Source organism: Panthera pardus, unplaced genomic scaffold (assembly GCF_024362965.1).
Source record: "Panthera pardus isolate Hobbes unplaced genomic scaffold, ASM2436296v1 HiC_scaffold_24, whole genome shotgun sequence".
Taxonomy (NCBI): Eukaryota; Metazoa; Chordata; class Mammalia; order Carnivora; family Felidae; genus Panthera; species Panthera pardus.
Genome location: NW_026526810.1, coordinates 73,221,212 through 73,238,457, shown reverse-complemented (window position 1 = coordinate 73,238,457; position 17,246 = coordinate 73,221,212). Strand labels below are relative to the sequence as shown.

At 39.1% G+C, this 17,246-nt stretch overlaps 1 protein-coding gene and 1 pseudogene across 4 annotated transcripts in view; one reads left to right on the top strand and one right to left on the bottom strand.

The window, feature by feature from the left end:
- AP4S1 (adaptor related protein complex 4 subunit sigma 1) overlaps positions 1–17,246 on the bottom strand; it is a 50,639-nt gene that overhangs the window by 26,754 nt on the left and 6,639 nt on the right. The window lies entirely within an intron of this gene.
- LOC109254269 (small nuclear ribonucleoprotein G-like) lies at positions 14,580–16,222 on the top strand (annotated as a pseudogene).

Below are 17,246 nucleotides of genomic sequence, written 5' to 3'. Positions count from 1 at the left end.
ATTTATAGAAAAAATTGCAAAGACAGTACAGAGTTCCCATATACCCATACCCCATTTCCCTTATTATTAACATCTTATGTTACAATTAATGAATAGCAATACAGTACATGATTATTAACTGAAGTCTATACTTTATTCACATTTCCTTATTTTTTACCAAATGCCCTTTTTCTGCTCCAGGACCCTATCTAGGATACCACATTATATTTAATCTTCATGTCTCCTTAAAGTTCTCTTGGTGCTGACAGTTTTTCAGGTTTTTGATGACCTTGACAGTTTTTTATTTTTTTTTTATTTTTTAATTTTTATATATTTTTGAGAGAGAGAGAGAGAGAATGAGCAGGGGAGGGGCAGAGCGAAGGAGACACAGAATCTGAAGCAGGCTCCAGGCTCCGAACTGTCAGCACAGAGCCCAATGCGGGGCTTGATTTCATGAACCCTGAGATCATGACCTGAGCCGAAGTCGGACTCAACTAACTGAACCACCCGGGCGCCCCGATGACCTTGAGAGTTTTAAAAAATACTGGTCAGGTATTTTATAGAATGTCCTTTTGTTGGGTTTGTTTGATGTTTTACTCATGATTAGACTGGTTATGGGTTTTGGGGAGGAAGACCATAGAGGTAAAGTGATATTTTCATCACAACACGTGAAAGGCACATACTATCAACATAATCTATCACTGTTGATACTGACCTTGGTCACCTGGCTGAGATAGTTTTTGTCAGGTTTCTCTACTGTAAGTTTATTCCCCCCTTTGTATACTGTACTTTTTCGAGGGAAGTCATTATATGTAGCCTAAATTTAAGGGGTGGAAAGTTATGTTCCATCTCTTTGAGGGAGAAGTACCTATGTAAATTATTTGGAATTCTACTGCACAGGAGTTCTGTCTATTGTACCTATTTATTTATTTATTAAATCACTTGTTTGTATCAATAGAAACTCATGGATATTTTATTTTATACTTTGGGTTATAATTCAGTATGACCCACTGATTTTTAATTTCAGAAGTCACTAGAGACCTGTGGCCCAAAAGTTTGAAAAACACTATACTAGAACATGAACTTGTGGGTAGGGTCCATATCTTATTTCAGATTTTGCACAGTGCCTAGTATATAGAGAATATCCAATAAATGTTTACTGAATGAATGAAATAATAATCATATAAGTATTCAAACAAAGCAGACATATAAATTACCCTGGTACCCTAATTCCTGCCCCAAAGCCTGTCAGTTTTCTCAAAGAAAACCAGTGTTTTTACCTTTAGTGTATATCTTTCTGGAGTTTCTATACATTTACATGTAAACATGCGTGCAAGTATGGCAACTGTATTTTTTAAACCTAAGTGTAAACAAAGTGTATCAAGAGGTTAGCCAAGTGTTTATTCTCTTCTGGTAGCTTTAAATGAACCAAGTCCACTCACAAAGCCCTGGCTGGATCCTACAAAAAGGCACTAAAGAGATATGTTTTGGAATTCATCAGGAGCACCTCCTGTTGAATCATTCTAGCTCAGGCTTTCCTGGGTCTTTGTCCTCTTGGATCCGGTGCCTTGGCTCCCATTCTTTCTCTGGCCTTAGTTCTTAATGACCTGGCTTGGAGTTCTGCAATCTTCCAGGACTTGACCTTTGGTATTTGCCCTCTGGCTGTAACCCCTGAAGCCTTTGGCACCCAGCCCTTGCTCTGTCAACTGGGAGTAAAAGGCAGCTTACAGAGAGGCGGTGGAAGATTAAATGGGGTAAATAATGTAATTCTTGTAAAACATTTAACACACTGACTTCTTTCATTTCCTCTCATTGTGTATTAAACTGGAAAGACATGCTAAGATTATAAGGAAACAGGTGTCTGTATACATTGTTAGTGGTCCCTTAAATCGTTACAAATTTTCTACAGTGTAACCTGATACAATTTAACCAAAAAAAAAAAAATCATGAAAATTATTCTACCTTTTAACTCAAGCATTTCAGTCTTGAGAATCTATCCTAAGGTATAATTTAAAATCCATACACATGAAAAAATACCAACATTATTTATAATAGTGAGAAATGAAACAAGCTCAGATACTACAGAGAACCAAGTGTTAAATGAACACCAACTTGATGTATTTTAACCATTAAAATAAATACGCAGACTTTGCAGAAAAATGGGAAAATGTAGATAAAATAATGTTAAGTCACAAATCAGAACACCAAATTCTATACCCACATGGATTACTATTATGTAAAAGCAAGATCTGAATAAAGATTATAGAGACTGGATAGATGGGGTGCCTGGGTGGCTCAGTTGGTTAAGCATCCAACTCTTGATTTCACCTCAGGTCATGATCTCACGGTTTGTGAGTTTGGGTTCTGCACTGACAATGTGGAGCTTGCTTGGTATTCTTCTCTCTCTTTCTGCCCCTCCCCTGCTCATGCTCTCTCTCCCTCAAAAGAGAAAAAAGAAAAAAAAGATTATAGAGACTAGACAGAAATCATATAAAAATAAGAAATGAAACAAAAAAAGAGAAGAAAAAGATTAAACAGATGAACCTTGGAAACATTCTGCTAACTGAAAGAAGCCAATCACAATGAAAATATATTGCATGATTCCACTTATATGAAATGTCCAGAATGGGAATATCTGTAGAGATAGTAAGTAGATGAAGGGTTGCCAGGGATGGGAGTTTGGGATGGGAGGTGTGATGGTTGCACAAGTGTGAGTATATAAAAGCCATTGAATTGCACACTTTATTTATTTGAGAGAGAGAGAGTGGGCATGAGTGTGTGAGAGGGGTAGAGAGAGAGAGGGAGAAAGAGAGAATCCCACACAGGCTCTGCACAATCAGCGGGGAGCCCAACGTAGGGCTCAAACCAAGGAACTGGGAGATCATGACCTGAGCCCAAGTCGAGAGTCGGATGCTCAATTGCCTGGGCCACCCAGGTGCCCCTGAATTGTATACTTTAAATGGGTGACTTGTATAGTACGTGAATTATATCTCAATAAATCCTGTTAAAAAAGAGATAGACCAGACAATCTGGAAGAGCTCCCAGTGGACAAAGCTGGAACAATCTGGATAACAAATAACAGTATCGGATTATTATCCAAAGTATAAAATAAGTACATATGAGTACATACTGATAAATACACGATTGAATAAATAAATAAACAGGACAGAAGAATCCCACATACAGGTTTCCCCCAGCTATCTGAAAGTAGAATGTTCCTGGGAAACCTTTACTAAGCCGAAACGGTGGTAAAGCAAAGAAGCAATTACCATTAATGTATATGGGAAAAATTTTTAGCATTCCCAGACACAAAAAAGTAACCTCTTTTAGGTTTTTCTGATGCCTAAGGGATGTAAAAAATAAATCGAGAGAAAGCACGGATCCTCGGAGACACAGTCCGAAGCTCTGGTGGCTTGATGCTGGCATGTGGAATGTAGCTGCCAAGGAAGGAACTTGGTGGGGCCACTCTTGCTGCTTGAGGTGTGCTGCCTCTGTGACTGCTCACTGCAACACAGATGCTCGACACTCTTTTGTCATAAACATGAAATGCTCTTTGGATTTCTTTCAGTTAATGACAACAGGTACTAATGTAGATCTTTCCTAAAAGCAAAATCTTACTAATAGAAGGAGATACCTGTATGTATGTTGATACTCTCTCCTCCAGGAAGTCCTCCAGGGAGCTTAATTTCTCCCACCCATTGGAAGGTGACCTGGACTTAGTGACTCACTTCCAAAGGACAGCATATGGAAGTGGAAAACGGGAACCTCACAGTAGAGAAACCTGGCACACACCGCCTTAACCAAGTGATGAAGGCTAACATCATCAGTGGCGTCATGTCCCCCTGATATGAGGTGATGAGAAAAGTATTTCATCTCTGTGGTGTTCTTCCCCAAACCCATAACCCCATTCTAATCATGTGAAAATACATTAGACAAAACCAAATTAAAGGACATTCTAAAAAATATCTGACCTGTATTTCCCAAAACTGTAAAGATCAGGAAAAACAAGGGAAATGTGAGAAACCATTACAGATCACAGCAGATTAAGGAGATAATGGTGACCACACGCAATGTGGTATCTTGGAAGAGAACAAGGACATCAATAAAAAATTGGTGAGGGGCACCTGACTGACTCATTCAGAAAAGGATGCAATTCTTCATCTTGGGGTTGTAAATTTGAGCCCCACGTTGGGCGTAGAGATTACAAATAAATAAATAAACAAACTTAGAAAGTTAATAATAATGCTACCCATGTTGGTTTTTTAGATGTGATAAATATACCAAAGATGAAATGACAACATTAGAGGAAATGGGTCTGGTATTCAGAAATTCTCTATCTTTGCAACTCTTTCATAAATCTAAAATGATTCCAAATAAAAAGCTTACTCTTTAAAAAGGAGAGGGGTGGGGTGCCTGGGTGGCTCACTCAGGTAAGCATCTGACTTGAGCTCAGTTCATGATCTCATGGTTTGTGGGCCTGAGCCCCACATCAGGCTCTATGCTGACAGCTGGGGAGTCTGGAGCCTGCTTCAGATTCTGTGTCTCCCTCTCTCTCTGCCCCTTCCCCACTTGCACTCTCTCTCTCTCTCCTCTTAAAAATAAATAAACATTAAAAAAAAATAAGAGGGGTGTCTGAGTGGCTCAGTCAGTTAAGCTGCCAAGTCTTGATTTCAACACAGTTAATGATCCGAGGGTTGTGGGATTGAGCCCTCCATTGGCTCTGCGCTAAGCATGGAGCCTGCTTGAGATTCTCTCTCTCTCTCTCTCTCTCTCTCTCTCTCTCTCTCTCTCTCTCTCCCCCCCCCCCTTGCCCCTCTTGTTTCCATGTGCTCTCTCTCTAAAATAAAATTTTTAAAAAATTTGGGGGGGGGGGGGGCGCCTGGGTGCCTCAGTCAGTTGAGCATCCAACTTCAACTCAGGTCATGATCTCACGGTTGATGAGTTCGGGCCCCGTGTCAGGCTCTATGCTGACAGCTCGGAGCCTGGAGCCTGCTTCAGATTCTGTCTCCCCCCACCTCTGCCCCTCCTCCACTCATGTTCTGTCTCTCTGTCTCTCTCTCTCTCTCAAAAATAAAATAAACATTAAGATTTTTTTTTAATAAAAAAATTTCTTTTGTAAGGAGAGAGGGGTGCCTGGTTGGGTCAGTCAGAAGAGAATGCGACTCTTGATCTTGGGGTCATGTATTAGAGTGAAGAGGGTTTGTTTGTTGGTGTGTCTGTGTGTATAAGTCTATGTCATATTGGCTATATTAGTTATATTTGCTTATTGCTTAAATATCTAAATTTTTATCAGTATATTAAGGATATTTAGGTATGAGGTTTATTTTTATTAACATTCTCAATAATTACACTTCAGGCTTTCCTATTTTCTTTTATCTAAGAGGCATACTATTTTTAATAGATGGTGTGTGTGTGTGTGTGTGTGTGTGTGTGTGTGTGTGTGTGAGTGTGTGTCAAGGTATATGTTCCATAAATGGCTTAGTCTGCTCTTTGGTCAAACTCTGTTCTGACCTGGATAACCTCTGGCTCCCAGTAATTCTTCTGCCACACATCACCATTTGGGAGCTTTTCCCTTCTTTTCCCCTAGTTCAGGGTTCAGAAAAGCTTTTCCTGCAAAGGGCCAGGTAGTATTTTAGGTTCTGAGGGCCATATGGTCTCTCTCTCAACTAGTTACTCTGCTACTGCAGAATGAAAGCAGCCCACATGATATAAATAATATGTAAAGCCATGGGTGTAGCGTGTTCCAAGAAAACTTTATTTATAAAAGTCAGCAACTGGATGTGGTCTGCCGGCTATAGTCTGCTCTGCTATAGACCAATGCTTATCAAATTTAATGAGCACACAAATCCCTTGGGGGAGCTTGTTAAAATATAGAATCTGATTTAGTAGGTCTGGAGCAGGAACCATACATGGAGTGGCAAAGCATAGAAGACTCATTAAAGTGCACACCTACAAGGTCATGAAGTTTACCTTTCTCAACATCAAGTTAGACTAAATAACAAGAACTGAGTGCTTACCAGGTACAAGACAGCAAGGAACAGAGTAAACAGAAACACAGGTGTGATGACAATTTCTTTAATTTGATCATAGCTCTTAAACCATAGAATGCTGGATTGAGGGGGCAAGCTTTTATTTTTTTAAAAATAAGTTTATTTCGAGAGAGGGACAGTGTGAGCAGGGGAGGGGCAGAGAGAGAGAGAGAGAGAGAGAGAGAGAAAATCCCAAAAAGCTCCGTGTTGCCAGCACAGAGCAAGAGGTGGGGCTTGAACTCACGAAACCATGAGATCATGACCTGAGCTGAAACTACGAGTCAGACACTTAACTGACTGAGCCACCCATGCACCCTGAGGGGGCAAGCTGTCTTGACATGTCACCCCACATGTCCTCAGTTTCATCAGGTGCTCTGGCTAGCTGGTCTCATCCCTTATGGCTTCAGCTGGTCTCTCTCAAAGCTGTACATATTTTGGAATATAATGACATTTCCAGGAAGCAGACAACCATTCTTTTGTCAAGAATTCACTAGTAGCTGACTAGGGCACCTGGGTGGTATTCAACTCTTGATTTTGGCTCAGGTCATGATATTACGGTTCATGAGATGGAGCTCTGTGTTTGGCTCTGCGCTGACAGTGCAGAGCCTGCTTGGGATTCTCTCTCTCTCTCTCTCTCTCTCTCTCTCTCTCTCCTCCTCCCCCACTTCCTCTCTCTCTCAAAATAAATAAACATTAAAAAAAAAAGAATTTACTAGTAGTTGACTAGAATATTTCATTTAACCTCAAGAAATTACAACAATGCATTTAGTCCTTCACATTTCACCATGACACAAAACCAACTCAAAATAGGTCAGACTTAAATATAAGAAGTAAAACTATAAAACTTTTTTAAAGTTGTTTAAATATTTTTTTTATGTTTATTTATTTTTGAAAGAGAGAGAGGGTGTGAGCAGGGGACGGGCAGGGAGAAAGGGAGACACCGAATCCAAAGCAGGCTCCAGGCTCTGAACTATCAGCACAGAGTCTGATGTGGGGCTTGAACGCACAGACTGTGAGATCATGACCTGAGCCGAAGTCAGATGCTCAACCAACTGAGCCACCCAGGCGCCCCTTAACTATAAACTTTTAGAAGAAACAGATTTGAGACCAAAAGAACAATCTGTAAATAGAAAAAAATTGATAAACTTTTTTTAAGTTTATTTATTTTGGGACAGAGGGAGAGAGGGAGAGAGAATCAATGTGGGGCTCAATCTTACGAAGGAAGAGATCATGATCTAAGCCAAAATCAGTTGGACACGTAACCGACTGAGCCACCCAGCCCCTAATAAGCTGGATTTTATTATACTAGAAAATTTGTACTTCAAAAGACACCATTAAGAAAATGCAAAGTCACAGACTGGGCGAAATTATTTGCAAATCAAATATGTAATAAAGGACTTGTATTTACATGAAAGACTCCTTACTAGCAAGACAAGCAACACAACTGAAAAAATGGACAATTTGAAAGTACATGTGAACAAAGAGGACATGCGAATTGCTAATAAGTACATGAAAGAATGTTCAACATCGTTAATCCTTAGGAAAATTCAAATTAAAACCACAACAAGATACCATTTCACACCTAACTTGAGTGGCTATAATAAAAAAGAGAAAATAACGAGTGCTGGCTAGGATGTAGAGGCACTGGAACCCCAAAGCAGTGCTGATGGGAAAGTAAATGTTACTGCCACTTTGGAAAACAATTTGGCAGTTTTAAAAAACTCCAACACAAATCTACCATATCATCTAGCCATTCTACTTTTAAGTATAAGCCAAAGAGAAATGAAACTACACCCGCAGAAAACTTGCACGTGAATGTTCACAGAAGCATTATTCGTAATAGCCAAAAAGTGGAAACAACCCAAATGTCCACCAGCTAATGAATGGATAAACAAAATATGGTATATCTACATACAATGGAAAATGACCCAGCAATAAAAGGCAACAGAATACTTCTTTGACATGCTACTAAATGGATGGACCTTGAAAACATTAAGTGAAAGAAGCCAGAGACAAAATACTATCTACTAAATGATTCCATTAATCTGAAATGTCCAGCAAAGGCAAATTTATACAGATAGAAAGCACAGTAGTAGTCAATTAGGGCAAGAAGAGGTTTAGGGGAAAAGGGGGATGGGGTTTCTTTTACGGATGATGAAACTCTTCTAATATTGTATTTATTTGTGTGAAAATATTTGCACAACTTTGTAAACTTACTAAAAATCATTGTACATGTACATTACATAAAGTTCAGAGCTACTGTGCAGCAATAACCAGAGAAGGAAGTAATTATACTAAAAATGTGTTTTGCTTAAATCTGGATGGTAGGATTAGGGGCAATTTTTATTCTCTATCTTTACTTTGCCTTATTTCCCAAGTTTTAAGAGATCTGTTGCTTTCTGTCACACACAAAAAGTTTGTTTAGGAACGCTGAGCTGCATTACATAATTTTTGAAATTATCCAACTGGAAAATAAATGTTAACTCAAACTAATTAAGCTATTGTTTCAGTTATTGTGACATTTCTAAATGTGTTATTTCTTTAAAACATGTACTGTTTTTCAAAGTGGACATGTTGACAGCATCTAATCAGTATGGACTAAACATCGGCAACACGGAAATACAAACTACTAGATTCTACTTGCCCCATCATATCGATTCCCACAGGCCTCAAAGTTATCTAGCTGTTTTGGAATGTCTCCATCCTTAAATGAGAGGAAATACTGGTCAGTAGCAGATTTTCACCTAATTGGGATCACCTCCCTCAGAGTCTGTAATATATTGTATATTCTTTCTTTATACACTAAAACAGTTTCTTTGCTTCATATTTAACTGGAATTCTTCAATGATGCAGTTTTCCCATCTGTCATCTAAGAATAATAACAGCTGCCTCACAGAGTTACTGTGAGGATGACATGACATGAAGGAAATGTACAGCACTTAGAGCCCCCCTTTTTGAAAACTTCCTCATCCTCCTCCCTAGTGTAGGTTAGATATTCTTCCCAATAGATTCTTGCTGCTGCAGTTCTAAGACTACTGAAATTTGACTTCAGGAAACCTGTCACCCACTCTTCCTTTCTCTCCATCCATTCCTCTCCTCCAATCTCTCTCTTTTTTATGATCCAGAATACATTTTCTGTAGCTTCACTGGAGACTCTTCCTTTGTGTTAAATCCCTGGGTCACTCAAGAAATACCTCAACCACATTTGAGTAATTTGGCATTTAACACATTTACACGTGTGCTGCTTTTATTTTATTTATTTTATTTTTTTATTTTTTTATTTTTTTCGTGTGCTGCTTTTAAAACTTCGTTTTAGGGGCGCCTGGGTGGTTCAGTTGGTTAAGTGTCCGACTCTTGATTTTGGCTCAGGTCAAGATCTCACAGTTCTTGGGAACAGACGCCTGCATGGACTATTCATTCTCTCTCTCTCTCTCTCTCTCTCTCTCTCTCTCTCTCTCTCCCTCTCTCTCCACCGATGCCCCACCTCCTCCCCTGTACCCCAATTGTGCTCTTTCTCTCTCTTAAAATAAATAAATAAACACTAAAAAAAATAAAACTTGGTTTTAAAATAGTTAAAGCGCTTTAAAATGTTAAATTTTGGGGCACCTGTCTGGCTCAGTCAGTATAATATGCAACTCTTGACCTTGGGGTTGTAAAGTTCGAGCCCTCACATTGGATATACAGATTACTTAAAAATAAAGTCTTAGGGGCGCCTGGTGGCTCAGTTGATTAAGCGTCTGACTGTTGATTTCGACTCAGGTCATGATCTCACAGTTTGTGAGATGGAGCCCCGCGTCAGCTGTCATGCTGAAAGCACGGAGCCTGTCTTGGATTTTGTCTGTCTCTCTCTGCCCCTACCCCATTCGCTCTTGCTCTCTCTCTTTCACAATACATAAATATATATTTTTAATGTTTATTTATATTTGAGAAAGAGAGCACAAGCAGGGAAGGGGCAGAGAGAGAGGGAGACAGCATCTGAAGCAGGCTCCAGGCTCTGAGCTGTCAGCACAGAGCCCGACGTGGGGCTCGAACTCATGAGCTGGGAGATCATGATCTGAGCCGAAGTCGGATGCTTAACTGACTGAGCCACCCAGGCGCCCCAATAAATAAATATCTTTTTTTTTTTAATTTTTTTTAACGTTTATTTATTTTTGAGACAGAGAGAGACAGAGCATGAACGGGGGAGGGGCAGAGAGAGAGGGAGACACAGAATCGGAAGCAGGCTCCAGGCTCTGAGCCATCAGCCCAGAGCCCGACGCGGGGCTCGAACTCACGGACCGTGAGATCGTGACCTGAGCTGAAGTCGGACGCTTAACCAACTGAGCCACCCAGGCGCCCCATAAATAAATATCTTTAAGATATAAATAATAAATAAATAAAATCGTAAAAAATAAATAAATAAAATGTTAAATTTTAGTCAAATTCAGGATTTGTGGAAATCCCAAAGCTCCTATTTCTGTAGAAAAGTACTTTGGGAATAAACCTCAATACTCTGGTCTGTCATTTTTCTAGGAATATATCTGAAAAATTTCTAAAGCTTCATTAGACCCTAAAATCTTGTTCTAAAGGCATTTTGGTAAATTGATCAAAAAGTCTCATGAAGTACACTTATCACAGTGAGCACTAGCGCTAAGTCACATACAGAATTGTAGAATCACTATAGTGTACACCTGAAACTAATGTAACATTGTCAACTATACTTCAATAATGAAAATTTTTTTTAGAAATCTCATCAAATTCGGTCCAAGGTACAAGTTTAAGTAAGTGTGGTTATTTGTAACTTTAAAACATACATAAATAAATCAATCAGAGATAAGCTAGCAGTTTTACTGAAAAGGGTAGATATTGTATTTTTGGAGATGTTCAAGTATCAGACTTGCTATCCTAAATAAGAGGGTGAACTGTAAGGTCTTTACAGCAACATGATTCAGGCAGGGGGAGAAAAGTCATATTTCAAAAACTGAGGATGAGGATTTATGTACTATAAATAGACCATTACATTGTCTGTTTGAAAGTACATGTTTTATTTTTACTCATTAGTCATCTGTGTGTGTGTGTGTGTGTGTGTGTGTGTGTATGGAGTGGGGGATGGAGGGATTGAGAATAGACTCCCCATCAGTCATCTGCCAGAGAGGTATTGACTACCAGGTCTGGTGGTGGTGGGAGGTATTGTACAGTTTAAAGATACAAATTGATAATGGCTGCAGTTCACATGAGCCTGTTGTTGTTGTTGTTGTTGTTGTTGTTGTTGTTATCTTACCTTCCACTCTTCTTTGGATAGAAAAGCTGCTTTGGGGCAAATAATGAGACTCATAATAATGGCTCAAATAATGGGATTCAACCTTCCCATTACTACATGCAATAGAGATAACAATATTTATCTTTTGAAATCTAAGTTTTTTCTTCTAAAATTATCTTTCTTCTATTTAGTTTTATGTGGAGGGTAATTTATTTTGAAATTTAAAATAATATTAAAATAGGGAATACATTTTATTTTGACAAAACATGGGCATGGGTTAGAAATAGTGAAGAAATACCATTGTGTGGGTAATCTTATTCTAAATTGTTCAGGGGGTGCCTAGGTGGCTCAATCGGTTAAATGCCAAGCGCTGACTTGGGCTCAGGGCATGATTCCAGCCCCATATCAGGCCCTGTGCCTTCATTGCCCAGCCCTCTTTGGATCCTTGGTCTCCATCTCTCTCCATCCCTCCTCAACTTGTGTGTGTGCGCACACTCTCTCAAAAATAAATAAACGTTAAAAAAATAAGAAGATAAATTGTTTTGGTTAAAATTAGCCACACAAATTAAATACTTGTGCTTAATGACTAAAAATCTTTATCGGATTTTTGGACTAACAAAGACATCCAGTATCTTAGTTTTAGAGAAGAGTTAGTGCAGAGCAGAGCAAAGAGGTCTCATGGCTGGGATCCTCCCAGGACTTGCTATTCTGATATTATAATGTGTTGTAAGGAGAAACTCGAGAAGATAACTGAGTTTACTACATATTACTTCCCATTCCTATAAAATGGTTATCAAGTTTCCCCCTCAAACTGGAAATATTTCAAACCAGATATTCTGGATTCTGATAAATTTAACTTCTTTCTTTTCTTTTCTTTCTCTCATTTAAGTAATCTCTACACCCAACATGGGGCTCAAACTCACAACCTTGATATCAAGAGTTGCATGCTCTACTGACTGAGCCAGCCAGGTGCCCCTAACTTCTGTACTTCTTTCTTTTATTTAAAATTTTTTTTAATGTTTATTTTTTGAGAGAGAGAGAGAGAGCGAGCAATCGGGGATGGGCAGAGGGACAGAGGGAGACCCAGAATCCAAAGTAGGCTCCAGGCTCTGAGCTGTCAGCACAGAGCCTGAAGCGGGGCTCTAACTCACGAATCGTGAGATCATGACCTGAACTGAAGTAAGCCACTCAACCAACTGAGCCACCCAGGTGCCCCATAACTTCTGTATTTCTTAAGTTAGATAGGTCTTGTTAATTCTTGCTGGGCATCTGATTGCCAATGAAAACTGTGAAAGCTATACAAAGACAGACTTTTCTTATACATTTGTCCTTCTGAAGCGTAGTCATCTAACAGCATCGCATTAGGATTTGAATGACAGGCCCATGAAGTGCTCTTAAAGGGTCAAGTGCAATGTTACAGATTTTAAATTCAAATCAAACTAAAGCAATTTGGAATTAAAATTTGATTTGCTGATGGTTCCTATCGTTTTGTGTCAAATAAAGAAAAAACAAAAACGTCACTGGGATACAAAGGAATCTCACTTTACACAAAATGTATCTCTGAGAAGTTGACTACAAATTGAATTTAAATACTATACTGGAATTATGGAAAATGCTTATATAAAACAATCACTCCATAATTTATCTCCAAATAATGTGTTTCAACACTGTAATTTTTTTTAATCTGATGTTTACATTACTTAAGGAAAAATTAGTTACTCTGTGAATTTTTTCTAAAAAATATACAAGAAAATCGTACTATGAAACTGTAGCTATGTGTTAAAGCTCTTACTTCAAGAGCTTCTTAATTACATAAAGTATGTCCTGAGTTAAAATCAAGCATATCAGAATCTCTATCAATAATTTCAGGGCCTGAAGATATCATGTGGAAAATTACGGCTCCAATAACAAATTCTTTCTGCAGATCATCACTCTGAACAGAAGAAGCAATGAAACACAAAAATTACTGCATTAAGCTTCAGTTTGGGGATCAGTTTACTTACCCAACAGGATCTATCTTTTTCATTAGCGACACAGCCACCACAAATGAGTAATTAATGCTCCCAGTATTTGATGGTGGTTGTGAGAGACCTTCTCAGCTGTATCCTGAAAGGCAGTATTCACTCTTTGGAATATGATGTGTGACATGACCCAACAAACTAACTCATGAGGGGAGATAATAATAGTAGAAAACACTTAACACAGAAATTACTAAACAGCCAGGTGCTGTTTTGAATATTTTACCTACATTCAGTTAATCCTCATAGTAGCTCTATGAGTTACAGACTGTTTTTATTTCTACTTTATAGATGTGCAAACTTAGTCACTTGCCAAAGGTCACCCAGTAAAACAGTGGAGAAAGGACTCAAGGCTGGTTAGTCTGACTCCAGAGTCTGTGCTCCTATCTACTGCTCTTTACCTCCAGGTTTGCCTCAAGACACCAGTAATGCAGTGATGGCAGTAATATGACCAGGGATGCCCAATTTCACTCTTCATTCACTAGTGTAAATCTCACTTGAGCTGGTTGTACTCTCTGTACAAAACCTTTAACTGGCTAACGTGCATATTTTGGCAGTTCGATTCTGATCCTGGAGCAAAACACAAAAGGTGCAATTCTAACAGATTATTTGCTTTTAGTTGAGCTCAACATGGAGCCTAAAATGATTCAGGCAGATAATGTGCAAATTTAGGACAGTAAAACTCATATTACTACATTTACAACAGCGTGCTTAACATTTGTAATTAGACCTAAACTTCCAAAATTCCTACGTCTGATTTGCCCTCTTAGTGAGTTCAGCTAATCTCCCGTTCTACTTCCAATAAATAAAACATACCCAGCAAATGCTGTCCAAGGCAAGTTTGCAGACACGTATCTGAATTTAGTATCATTCTCGTTCAGATCAAATATCAGAGTGAATGCAGGGCTTTTCAGGTGGCCTGCTTGGCTGCCCTTTGCCCAGGAGCACCTTTTGCTTTTCTGAATTGCACAATAAGGGATAGCAACATGTTATAGTTCCCACTGAAAATGTACATAGGATATTAAAGTTGTCAGACAAGAGCTGGCCCAACTGTTGCCCCAAGGATATTCATACTTGAATTTATACTCGCTTAAATATCTCACAATCCTTGAAGAGCAAAAATGTCTCGAATACTTTAGTAGTGGTCCAATGAAACTATTTCAGTAGCAGGCTGTACTAACTTTAGGTTAAGTAGCAGGCAATTTAAACTTTAAAGTGCCAAGAGTGTAGACAGGCAAGGGAGTGGTGATAGCAGCAGAGTAGTTTTGGGAGCTCCCAGGATGCCCTCAGAAAAAAACGGTGATAGCAGCAAAGATGGGGGAAAAAACCCACAAGTCTATAGGCAACATCTTTACCAAAAATCAGGTGAAAAACAACCCCTGGAACTCTAGAACTCTAATGGGTAGAGTCAAACTACACTTAGCAACAAAAACTGGGTGACCCCAACTGTGCTGGCTAGAGTGGAGGTTTGAAACTGTGGTCTTGTAAGGGTCAAAAGAGAAAAAGAATCCAGAAATTGCCAAGTCTTTATCCAAAGGAAGGGGCCCCGCTCCCCCATTTGAAGTGAGAGGCTTCCCCCCGCGCCCCCCCCCCCCAAAAAAAAAAAAGAAATGAGAGACCCAGGAGTGAATCTAAGAACCACTGTGAGAACTGGGAGGAGTCCTGGCAGGGTCTCTTTTGCCAATGAATACAAAGAAAGGTCCCATCCAGGACACTAAAGGGCAGGCAACACATAGCACAAGCTCTTTTGTAGGACAGATCCCACGCTGAGGAGGAACTACTGAGGGTGGAACATAATATATCTGTTAAAAGAAAATTAGCTAGCTAGCTAGGGCTGACAAAGCTAGATCAAGCTGATCAAGATTAGTGCATTACAAAAATTAAGACAACTAGACATTACGTGCTGCCTGGTGTGATGCAATAGAAAGTACACTGCATCCCCAGTGGAGAAGTGTTTTGCCAAAAAAATAAATAAAACCTGAATCAAATGTAGCCTCTAGATCTAGATCTAGTTTACAGAACATATGGAGGAGAAAGGAATATGCTAAATAATACCAGAAAAATGCAATCAGCCAAAAGTGGAAAATTCTATAGGAGAAATAACCTGGTCTCTTCAACAAAATGGCATGACAATATTGGGGTGAGGGGGAAGGCAAAATCAACAAAGAGCTAAAGATATATCAACTAAATGAAATATGTGGATTTTGTTAGGATCCTTATTTGAAGTCACCAAGTCTTTTTTTTTAGAGAGAGAGAGAGAGAGGAGAGAGCAAGCATGAGCAGGGGAGAGGGGCAAAAAGAGAGAGAATCTTAAGCAAGCAAGCCCCACAAACCTTAAGCAAGCTGGATGCCAGGTTCGACCCCACAACCCTGGGATCATGACCTAAGCCAACATCAAGAGTCGGTCACTCAACTGACTGAGCTGCCCAGGCAATCCGTGAAGTCATGAACTCTTTAAAAAAAATTTTTTTGACACAATTGGCAGAAATCGAATACGAACTAAGGATTAGACTACATAAAGAAATTACCATTAACTTTGTAGGTATGACATTGATATTGTGGTATATTAAAAAAAAAAAGGTCCTAATCTGTTAAAGATACTTAGAGAAGTATATACCAATGAAATAATATGATGTCTCGGATTTATTTTAAAATATTAATGGGCTTGCCATGGGAGCATGGGGGAGGCCATGAATTCTGTTTCAATGCATCTTTGATCTTGTCAAGTAATATCACGAGCAAAGCTTACCTTCCCAAGTTGAAAAATTTAGGGCCAAGAAGCTGTAATTGAAATTAAAAAGGGGCACATGTGTCCAAGGAATATTGAGGAATTTGACAGCTTTATGAAACTTGTGATAAATGAATGCATCGAGATGGCAGTTAGTGGGCAACAGAACAATACTGGAAAGGTGGTAATATGAGGAAATAGTATCATCATGTTAGAAGCCTTAGAATGAGTTTAAACAAAGGCTTATTCACTACAGAAATCAATTGCTTTCACACGTCTCCTTTCCAATGAGCCAGTTTTACTATGATATGGAAATGGCTGCATACATTTTTTGGGGGGCTGCAAACATTTTTATATTAAACTGTTTTATTAAATAAATTTTTGTAAGAGTAAAAATTCCTCAGAAAAAAGGTGGACTAGATGAACTAAGAACAGCAAAACCTTGATAATTGTTGAAAGTGTAGTCATAAGACCTTTTTTCTATTTTTACATGATTGAATTTTTTTTTTTTTTTTAAGATTTTATTTTTAAGTAATCTCTATACCCAATGTGGAGCTCGAACTTACAACCCGGAGATCGAGTTGCATGTTCTCCTGACTGAGTTAGATAGGCACCCCATGATTGAAATTTTTCAAAATAGGGGCGCCTGGGTGGCTCAGTCGGTTAAGTGTCCGACTATAGCTCGGGTCATGATCTCACAGTTTGTGGGTCCGAGCCCCGCATCAGGCTCTGTGCTGACAGCTCAGAACCTGGAGCCTGCTTTGGATTCTGTGTCTCCCTCTCTCTCACTCTGTGCCTTGCCTGCTCACACTCTGTCTCTCTCTCTCTCAAAAATAAACATAAAAAAATTTAAAAAACTTTTTTTCAAACTAAAAAGTTAAATAGAAAAAGTCTATGCACCACATGATTTAGAATATCTAATTATTATATTAAAACCTATAAAGCAAAAGGAGCAAAGGAGAATAGGATTTATTTAAAAATGCTCTGAAGAATTCTTCAATCTTTTTTTGTGGGGTAATCATCATGTGCTTTAGGTGAGTCTATTAATAGAAAGACAAAACCATCATTTAAAAATATTTTGTTATAGGGGTGCCCGGGTGGCTCAGTCGGTTAAGCATCAGACTCTAGATTTCGGCTCAGGTCATGATCCCACAGTTTGTGAATGCAAGCCCCACACCTGACTCCACACTGACAGTGCAGAGCCTGCTTGGGATTCTCTCTCTCTCCCTCTCTCTGCCCCTCCCCCCGTGCTC